Source organism: Urocitellus parryii, chromosome 1 (assembly GCF_045843805.1).
Source record: "Urocitellus parryii isolate mUroPar1 chromosome 1, mUroPar1.hap1, whole genome shotgun sequence".
Classification (NCBI taxonomy): Eukaryota; Metazoa; Chordata; class Mammalia; order Rodentia; family Sciuridae; genus Urocitellus; species Urocitellus parryii.
In genome coordinates, this window is record NC_135531.1 from 113,497,493 (window position 1) to 113,508,959 (window position 11,467).

The window sequence follows — 11,467 nt, forward strand, 5'->3', positions numbered from 1 at the left end:
AGAATAACGAGTAGTCAGCTGTACTTATCCCTGTCCCAATATTTTCTCAATGCACTCTCACCATTCTTTTTAATTTGGGGTATAGAAAATTTTCACTAGGCACTAGGGTGATGTTGGAGTGGCACAAGATATGGCAATGCACCCAAAATATCAGTATCTGGATAAAATTCGTCCTGCAGATCACAGACCTGAGGGAATGAGGTCAGAGTGATGGGAAGAAAAACACACATGGTGTGGCTTCTTCACTAAGTTAGGCAATCTGCTCTCTGGAAAATGATCAACCTAGAAATTCTCCAGGGTCCAGACTGACCAGAGATGTCTTTTAGTCCACAGGGAGTTATTTTGTTGTTTGAGGTGACTTATCAGGAGTTAGGACCCCACAGCCTTATGACCTCCTGTCCCTCACCATTTTCTCAGGGGAGTACTTCTGAGTAATAGAGACACAAAGGGAAAAATCATATTTTCCTTTTTTCACTCGTCATCTAGAGTTTCACAGTTTAGCTACAGGGAGTCCTCAGGGATTTATTCTTTCTCAGTGCCCTGGTAATGAGTGGCCAGAGGGAGTGTTTTAGCTTCAAACATTTCTCTCAGTTGAATTTTTTAGAAAAACCTAGGAGCTGATTTTCCCCATAAGAATATTTTGGATCTTCACTCAAAATCAATACTGACCTCTTGGCTTCACTGACTTTTTTTTTTTTTTTTCAGAGGGTTGGCATCAATAATCCTTTTTTCACTGGGTAACCTGGCTACCTAAGTGTTTCATGGTGAGTTCACTGAATCACTTAACCACCATTTTGAGACTAATCTAAAAATATTAAGTCAAATGAGAGGCCTGATTTCCGAAAATGCAGTGTCAAAGAAGACAACAATGGCTGTTTCTGAGAGGAAGTGCATTAGCTTTTATGAGAAAGAGTCCTTACTATATTCTAGACAGGATTATGGATCATCTTGTTGTTTTCTCACACTGTGAAGGAGAAGATCTTTTTTCTTTATTTTACAGATAAGTGAAAGTCTTTGAGGGACTAAGTCACTGTCAAAGTTACAATGTTTCCAAATAAAAAAACAAGAAAATCAATTAAATACTTTAGAGTTGATCTAAATCCAATAAATTAATTGGGCACTGTTACAAAAAAAAAAAAAAAAACTCCTATGCTAGTAATAATTAGGAGCTATAATTTTCAAAAGTATTATAATATACCTAGGAATAATCTTGATATAGGGCTCATAGGAAGAAAATATAAATATTTGTTAAATAAGTAGAGAAACATACTAATTTTTCTATGGGAAGATTGAGTATTATAATTAATAAATTAACATTACCTTTCAATGCTATCAAGGAATTGAGAGATTAGTATTTTAATAAAATATTTAAATATAAGTTCATCCCTTTTTTCATGAAGTAATTTGACAGTATATATCAAGAAGTTGGGTGGGGATGTGGCTTAAGCGGTAGCTTGCGGGCTCTGGGTTCGATCCTCAGCACCACATAAAAATAAAATAAAGATGTTGTGTCCACCGAAAACTAAAAAATAAATATTAAAAAAATTATCTCTCTCTCTCAAAAAAAAAAAAAAAAGAAGAAGTTTAAGTTAGGTGTGGTGGTATATTCCTGTAATCCCAGGCTGAGGCAGGAGGATTGCAAGTTCAAGGTCAGCCTTAGCAATTTAGTGAGGCCCTAAGCAAGTTAGTGAGACTGTGTCTCAAAAGAGAAAATAAAAAAAGATCTGGGGATGTAGTTCAGTGGTTAAGCACCCCTGGTTCAATTGCTGGTACCCCAAAACAATAAAACAAAGAAGCTTAAATAATTCCATTTGAGCAATAATTAACTTTGAGGAACCTATCTTGAAATTATCAAATGCACAGATAAAGATTTCTGAAGCATTATTTAAGCACTTTAAGCATGTTAGAAATATCCATATGTTAATTTTTCATACTACTATAAGAATTATGAGGCATCACTTAAGATTGTGTTTCAAATTTTATGTTACAAAATGCTCTGTTCTAATATAAACTGATTTATTCTAAGTGTTTATGTATGTTTATGTTGGATGCATTTGCCTCAAAAATGAGACTGAGAGAGTGCAGCAAAAGTTTAGTAGTGGTTAACTCTGAAGCCTTGGAAAGTAAAAGATTTTATTTCTCCTTCCTATTTTTTCCTGCATACTCTGAATTTTCTCCAGTGATAGCCTACATTATTCTCCAACAGAAGCTTTCAAACATACAGAAAATTAGAACCGTCTGATGACTCTCCATATACACATCAGCCAGCATTGGCATTTACCAGCACATGGTCAATATTGTTTCTTTTATTCCTTTATCCACTATTTCTCAAGCCTCTTCCTCATTCTATTATTTCAAAGCAAATCTAGTACACATCAGTGGGTATCTCTAAAAGGTTAGGAATCACTCCAACAAACTACCATATTATCTCACTTAAACCATTAGCAGTTCCTTAATATTTCCAAATATCTAGCTTGAACTTATTTATTATTTATTCTTTTTAGTTATACATGACAGTAGATTATATTTTCTAGCTTGTATTTAAATTTCACCAGTTTTCTCAGTAATTTTTTTCAGTTTTTTTTTGTATGAATCAGGATTAAACAAGGTCTGCACACTGAATTTGGTTATTATGTGTTTAAAGTGTCTAAAATGCATACATTTAACACTTATAAATTTTTGTTATTAATATGTGAAAAATAAATAGGTCTTTTGTCCTACATAAATATCTACATTGAAGCTTTTGCTGATATAATACTGTGGTGTTGTTTAATACGTCTCTCTGTTCTTTGCATTTACTATTTAAAAAAATTGTCATCTACAGGTTCAACCAGAGGTAGTTTAGTTTGATTTTGAGGATTAAGATGACTTGCTTTGTGTCCTTCATATCTTGGATTGTGTTCTTCATAACTGTATCATACATGGACGCCCATCATGTATCCAGCTGTCTATCTTTTTAGGGAAGGGAGGGGAGATAGGATTAGGAAAGACAGTAGAATGAATCAGTCATAACTTTTTATATTCACATATGAAAACACCACCAGTGAAACTCCACATTGCATACAACCACAAGAATGGGATCCCACTTAGAATAATTTACACTCCATGTATGTATAATATGTCAAAATACACTCTTCTGTCATGTATATCTAAAAAGAACAAAATAAAAAAAAAAGATCAGCTGTCAGTCTAATGCATCATGACAAAATTCCAAATCAAGTACTTTATCTACTCCTTTTACGTCATTAATGATTACTACTAGATTCATTTTCAAAGTAAGTGATTTTTTAAAGATCTGAGTGAATTGCATAATAGTAATATTTGCTATTTCATTTGAACAGAGTATTTCTTTCCTTCATTAATGCACTTCATTCATTAAACAAAATAATGTTTATCCTGATAACAAACCTTTTTTTTTTTCTTTTAGAATTTGAGATAGTTTTGGAACCTCATCAAAGATATTTAAGGTGCTGTGCTCTTTCACAAGAAGAGCCGAAATGTTGTTTTTGGAGCTGTTTTTGTCATGTGCATGAGTCCCCCACTCCCATTATGGTCAAGTGTAATTTTAACCTTAAACAAATGATCTGTTGATTTGAAATATCATGGGAAAATTCTGACCTAGTACATTTTCAAAGAGGGTAGTTACTGGAAAGACAAGAAAGCTAAGGACACTTGGCGAGGTGGTTATAATACATGCTTTGCATAACTTTCTTCTTCCTCAAATTTTTTTGCTTTTAAATTTGGTTTCTCAATTTCCTGTAAACTAAATTTCAAGTATCATAAATGACATTCAAGGTCTTCATTTAACTGGCTCTAATGCCCACTTCCCTGCTTTCATGTCCTGTCACTTTTCTTGAATTCTTTCCTCCAGTCAAACTAGACAGCCATTTCTTTTGGTCCTATTGTCTCCCTAGGAGAAAAGTATTGGTCCCTTGCACACTTAGGGACTTTTCCTCACTCTCTGTAAAGGTGCTTGCTTCTTTCATAGTTTTATATATATACATTTTTTTCTTGTTACACTTATATGATGGAAAGCTTCTGTTATTTGACTAACACCTTATCTTCCTATTTTTTAAAAAGAAGTTCATAACCCAATTTCCTTTAGGGAAAAGATGTCACCTGCAGAGAATTGTTATATCATCAGAATGTCCAACATCAAGCATTAGGTAGCTCTAAGCCCAAGCTAGATAAACTGAATGACAAACTCTCTAAAAGTTTAATTATACCCAAAGGCATACAAAATTGATAATGGTTAAAAATGATTAATTGGTAGCTTGATGAGTTTCTCAAGAATTAGTAATTAATATCTCCTGATTGTTTGTCAAAGAACTCTTTGTAACGTGTATAGGATCCTGGTTGCAAAATGTGGCAGGGTTAGGTATTAGTACTTACTTTGTTGTTTTCTGGGTATCTTCTATCCTTTCTTCTTTCTCACTAATACTCTTGGTTATTTTTCTACCCCAGATCAGAGGCATTCAAGAATATAGATTTAGAAAACAAAAACCTTAGCCTTAAATTGCAAAACAAACTCTTGTTCAAGTCTTATAGAGCTTTTTTTCCCCACCTGCTTTCAAAAAGACAAATAAAACTAAACCTGTGCAAAACGGAGAGGCAGAGAATGAAGAGAAAGGGAAGTTAAACTGAATGGATAGAAAAAGGAAGGACAAGAACTCTTAGAAGTTATAGAAGCAAGATGAAAGTTTCTTTGATTTTTCACTTGAGTAGCCTGTTGTTTGACAATGCTGGTAACCTATGAGTCCACCTGAAGAAAAGGGTAAGGAGAGTTGGATACCTTTATAAAGACGAGAGCATAAACAGAATACAGCAAATCCTTTATCCCTTGATTAAATCAGAACTAAATAAAATCAGTGGGAAATTTTCCTACAATAAGGCAGTGGTAGACTCAATTTTATTTATTCTTTTCCAATTAGCTCAGCCTATCATTTTTTTTTGTTTCTAACTGCATGAATTTTAACTTTCAGAATAAATGAAATGGTAATGGCTATCCCTTTTTATATTTTTAACTTCCAATATTTATCCATTGAACAAATATTATTAGTCTAAGGTACCCATTTTCATGTGAGAAACCATCTTTCTTTTCCTAGATTTTTAAGTGCTTTGCTTAAAAATGGATAAATTTTAATATTAATAAAACTTTCTTGATTTTTATATTGGGATAAAATTATTTTTAAAAATTTTTTTAGTTGTTGATTGACCTTTATTTTTAAATTTTATTTATTTATTTATATGCGGTGCTGAGGATCAAACCTAGTACCTCAGACATGTGAGGCAACCACTCTACCACTGAGCTACAGCACTCTACCACTGACTCATAGGTTACCAGGACTGTCAAACAACAGGCTACCCACAAGTGAAAAATCCAAGAAACTTTCACAATGATTTTTATTGGTTTTACTGAAGTGATGCATTTAATAAAATTCACTTCCTAAAACTGGTAATCCATGTGTAATAAAAACTCACAAAATTCAACTCAAAGTGGATCAAGGGCTTAGGCATTACACCAGAGAACCTGTGCCTACTAGAAGTAAAAGTAGCCCCAAATCTCCATCACATTGGATTAGTCCCCAACTTCCATAACAAGACTCCTAAAGGACCAAAAGTAAAATCAAGAATCAATAAATGGAATGATTCAAAATAAAAAGCTTCTTCTTGGCAAAGGAAACAATCAAGAACATGAAGAGAGAGCCTACAGAATAGGAGAAAATCTTTGCCACCTGACCTCAGATAGAGCATTAATGTCCAGGATATATAAAGAATTTTAAAAACTTAACACCAGAAACAAACAAACAAACAAACAAACAAACAAATAACCCAATCAATAAATGGGCAAAGGAACTAAACAGACACTTCACAGAAGAAATATGAATAGTCAACAAATATATGAAAAACTGTTCAACATCTATAGCAATTAAAGAAATGCCAATTAAAACTACACTGAGATTTCATCTCACTCCAGTCAGAATGCCAATTATCAAGAATACAAGTAACAATAAATGTTGGCAAGAATGTGGGGAAAAGGCACACTCATACATTGTTGGTGGGACTGCAAATTGCTAGAACCACTCTGGCAAGCAGTATGGATATTCCTCAGGAAACTTGGAATGGAACCACCATTTGACCCAGTTTTCCCACTCCTTAGCATATACCCAAAGGACTTAAAATCAGCATACCACAGTGATGCAGCCACATCAATGTTTATAGCATCTCAATTCACAATACCTAAGCTACGGAACCAAACTATATGCCCTGCAACAGATGAATGGATAAAGAAAATGTATATATACACAATGGAACATTACTCAGCCATAAAGAAGAATAAAATAATGGCATTTGCTGGCAAATGGATGGAACTGGAGACTACCATGCTAAGTGAAATAAGCCAATCCCAAAATATCAAAGGGCAAGAATTTCCTCTCTGATATTCGGATGCTGACTCACAATAGGCAGCAAGGTGGGGAGCGGGCAGGGAGGAGTGGAAGTTCACAGATTTGGGATTTGCAGTGGGGAAGAGGTAGGGAAGGGAGGGGAGATGGGAATGAGAAAGACAGTAGAATGAATGAGATATCACCTTCCTATGTTCATATATGAATATGCACCAGTGAAACTCCACATCATGTACAATGAAGAATGGGAAGTTATACTCCGTATATGTATATGTCAAAATATATTCTACTGTTGTGTAACTAAAAAGAACAAATAAAAAGTAATTTGCTTCCTAAAATTTAACCATGGTAGTTATGGTCAACTTTTAATAATGTATAGAAGCTGGTTTACATCATTATTTTGCTATTTTCACATCTTTATTTGTAAATGATTTGGCTTATCCTACTCCAACAATCTTTATTAGGTATAAGAGAAGGATTATCCTAGGTCAGAAAAATATGGTGCTGTTGTCTGAATGTCTTCCCCCAAATTCATGTGTTGAAATCTTAATCTACTAATCCTGAAATTCATGTATTGAAATTCTAACCTCTTAATAAGTGGAGACTTCAAGAGGTAATGAAATCATGAGGGTGGAATGCCTATGAATACAATAATTACCTTATAAAAGAGGAACAAAGGATCTTCTTTGTTCCTTTCATTATGTGAAGATTCCACAAGAAGGCACAATCTGAGGAACAGGTCTCATCAGACTTTGAACCTGCTGGTACCTTGATGTTGGGCTACCCAGCCTGCAGAACTATGAGAAATAAATAAATAAATATATATATATATATATATATATATATATATATATATATATATAATATATATATATATATATATGCCACCCAATCTGATATTTTGTTATAGCAGCCTTAAGAGCTAAAACAATGGCAATATAATATAATTTTTAACAACACAGGCTAAATTCACATCTGAGCTTTACCACTTATCTTAACAAGTCACTTGACCCACAAAGATTAGGGTGATAGAACAGAATGTAAATGTTATAAGCCTTCATAAAACAGAGGGATAACAAACAAGTGCTTAGAAAAAAGGAAAAAAGAAAAGTTAAGTTTACCATTTCTTCATATTTTTATACCTGAAGCCAAAAGTACATAAATATACGCATTTTCCTGTATTTATTGAGATTAATGAAAGCAAAGATAAAAAATCTAAGAAAGATAATACTACCAACTAATATTCAATCATGGAGGAAAGGGAGCTGAAAGAATAAATGTATTAATTTATTCATTAATCAGAAAAGGCAGTAAGTAAATATTGTCTAAAAAAAGGTTGATAAATATAGACCGCAGGTCAAATAAGGTCCTCTACCTGATTCTGGAGAAAGTTTACTGAAATATAGTCACACTCATTTGGTTCCATATTATGTTTAACTGTTTTTTGTTGTAGTACCAAAGTTGTGTAGCTGTCACAGAGAATTTCTGATCTGAAAAACATAGAATATTGACCATCTCATTTCTTATGGAAAAAACTTTCTTACCCTTGTTCTAAAACAATGAGTACTATTAAGCATACTATAAAAATTAAAACTATAAAGATAACCTCTTAATAAATAATATTATTTTATGTTGTAAAAGAATTACTCAAAAAGTGCTCAAAAAGAACAGCAGACTTCTTCGTGGAAACAAAGGAAGTCAGAAAATAGATGTTTTCATAGTATTGGAAGCAAATAATTATTAACAAGACTATCATTTGAGAGTGAGACCTTGTTCTGACAGATAAAACCTGAAAGGGTTTAGCATTAACAGACTGTCATTAAAAATTATGTACTTTAGAAAGTAGGAAAGCAATATGAAAAAGAAAGCAAAGATAAAATTAGATGAAGAAATCAATAAACATGTTGAGTAAATCTATATAAAATTGACTGCATAAAGCCACAATGACAATGTCTAATTTGAAGATAAAATTAATTGCCAAATTAAAATATTTGACACAAATGCAAGTGTTAAAAATTGATTAAAAATGATTAAAAATGCAAGATTTAAAAAATGATGAAAGAGTTCTGAGGCCAATGTATGCAGAGTTATTGAGATTAATTTAGATTTTAAAAACATATTATTTTAAAATTTAAGGGGCGATTACAAAAGAAAATTATAAAACAGCAGAGAAGGAAAACTCGAAAATCATTTGAAGTGCTATTGAAAAAAAAAATTGTGGCCCCCAAATAACAATGTATTGGAATCTATGGGATATGTATAAAAACACACGAAGAAAAATGTTTCACTCACTTAAGCAACTGGTTAAACAATCTAGAAGAAAATACAAATTTGATAAATAAGAAAAAAGTGAAATAACTCAAATTTATAGAAATAACTTCAAAAGAGATTAAATTGTTTAGTTCTATAAATAAAATACATAACAGATGAAACAAATTACTTTTTAAGAAAAATACAAATTGAATTCAGATGAAAATATAACAGGTAAGTTAATGAGAAATAAAAGCGGATACATCAAAATGCACAAGGCACGATTTTTGTTGTTGTTGTTCCACTAAATCTTTAAAAATTGAAGAGGAAGAACATATAGTTAACTTCAGAGAGGCTTATAAGGCATTTAATAAAACTCGACACTCATTTTTGAGTTATAAAAATATACCTCAGAAAGAGAAATAGAGCTTAATATCTTAAAAGATACATATCTAAATCAAAAAGTCAATATCCGTGTATGTGGAAGCACTTAGAAGCATTCTCATTAAAGTTGAAAACATATAAGGAGGTCCACTTTCATGCTATTATTTTATTTCCTGGAGTTACTAGTTATTCAAATCAGGCAAGAGAAAGTTGTAAAATTAGAAAGGAGCAGGTAAAATTATTACTATTTTTAGTAAAATAATTTTAACTTCTAAAAAAGCATTAGCAACAACTGAGTAAACTTTTTAAATTAACACTTATTTATTTATTCATTCATTTATTTGTTTGGTACTAGGGATATTGAATTCAGGGCACTCAACCACTAAGCCACATCCCCACCCCCTATTTTGTATTTTATTTAGAGTCAGGGTCTCATTGAGTTGCTTAGAGCCTCTCTGTTGCTGAGGCTGGCTTTGAACCTGCAATCCTCTTATCTCAGTCTCTTGAGCTGCTGGAATTCAGGCCTGCGCCACCGCACCCAGCCTGAGTAAATATTAAAAACATTGAGAGTTTTATAAGGTGAGTATGAAAATCAGTACAGAAGTTTATAACCCTCACATATGCCAACAATAAGCAGTTAGAAGATAAAATATCAGACCCCATTAATAACATGGAAAAAAATGTTTGGAAAAAAAATACAATGAAAATCATGGTAGGCAAATGGGTAATTCTCCCATTGACAAATGAAAAACTACAAAGCTGTAACAAAACAGATCAAGAGCTTAAAATAAATATAGTAAAAATAGTAGATCACAGAAATTAAAATAAATGGCTATGTGAATTGTTTTCACTTCAAATTAATGATGATAAACTTCAAATGGTACCTTAGTACTGTCCAGTAATCATACTGCTTTCTTATTTCAAATAGTCAATCATACTTTCTGTAGAGCACTGATTCATACCTTTTCCTCTATAACCATGCTCACCACCTTTCTCTTATTTGCATTGCTACTTACCCAAGTCCAAGTCACATCTCTGTCATGGATTATTCTAAAAGCCTCCTAAATGGAGCTGCAACTATTCAGCCATTTGGATTCATTGATAAACTGAAAACATTTGTATAAGGTCATGACTATTTATTCAAGTATTTATAGGATTTTTTTTAAAAGAAAACATTTAACCTACTATGTACCAAATATGGTTCAAATTTGGGACATGGCAGAGAAGAAAACAAATTCCTTCTACTCACAAAACCTACATTCTAAATGAAGGAGTCTGAAAACAACATGAATCTATAGATGTCAGGTGAATAGGATAGAAGAAAAGTAAAGCAAGCAGGAAGGACTAATCAGCTGATATTAGTCCCTTAAGACTAAGGGAGGGAGCCTTGTAGTTATCAAAGTGCTCAAGAAAGTAAATCTAGGTATAATGTAATTATAATACTTACAAATCTAAAAGTCTAATACTGTCTGACAACCTCTCTTTTATCACAGGTGGTGCCTGTGATTAAAACATTTCAGAACAAACTCAGACCCATTTCAGACATGAGCTAAATTGACTGTTGGTAGTGTATTTGAAGGCTGTGAACTCCTGTGTGTGATAGAGCTAAGCTAACTATTGAGTATTCATACCATGTTTAGTTTAAAAATAAACACAAATAACCCTCTTCCCTTCGTTGACCCTCCAAATTTTGGCCGTCTTTACTGAAAACATCCTTTTAATTTTATCCTGAAAACAACATGGAGAATGACTTTCTTTCAAAACAAGTTTCCCTTGAAGAGAAACACATGTTCAAAGTACAAACAACATTCCAGTATCTAACTTACGGTTACTTAATTTCTGCAAAATGATATCATACTTAGACTACTGAATGTATTATCTGTTCTATAATTCTGTAATTTAGACCCATTCATAGAAGCAAACCCATTTTTTTTTTTTTTTGGTACTGGGGATTAAACTCAGGGGCACTCAACCACTGAGCCACATCCCTAACCCTATTTTGTATTTTATTTAGAGACGGGGTCTCACTGAGTTGCTTAGTGCCTCACTTTTACTGAGGCTGGCTTTAAACTCATGATCCGTCTGCCTCAGCCTCCAGAGCACCTGGGATTACAGGTGTGCACCACTGAGCCCAGCTCAGACCCATTTAAAGAAAAAACATTTGTAGTTGTAGATGCACAGCATACCTTATTTTGTTTATTTTTATGTGGTGCTGAGGATCAAACCCAATGTTTCACACATACTAGGCAAGTACTGTGCCACTGAACTACAGCCCCCGCCTCCACTTTTTTTTTTTTTAATGCAACTAGAGAACAACAGAGTACTAGGCCCAACATACTAGGGTGAGATTTTTTTTTTTAATAAGTGCCATCTAGTAGAGTGAACATGGTGGACAGAGAAGACATGTCTGAAGTAGTTATGAGATCAGA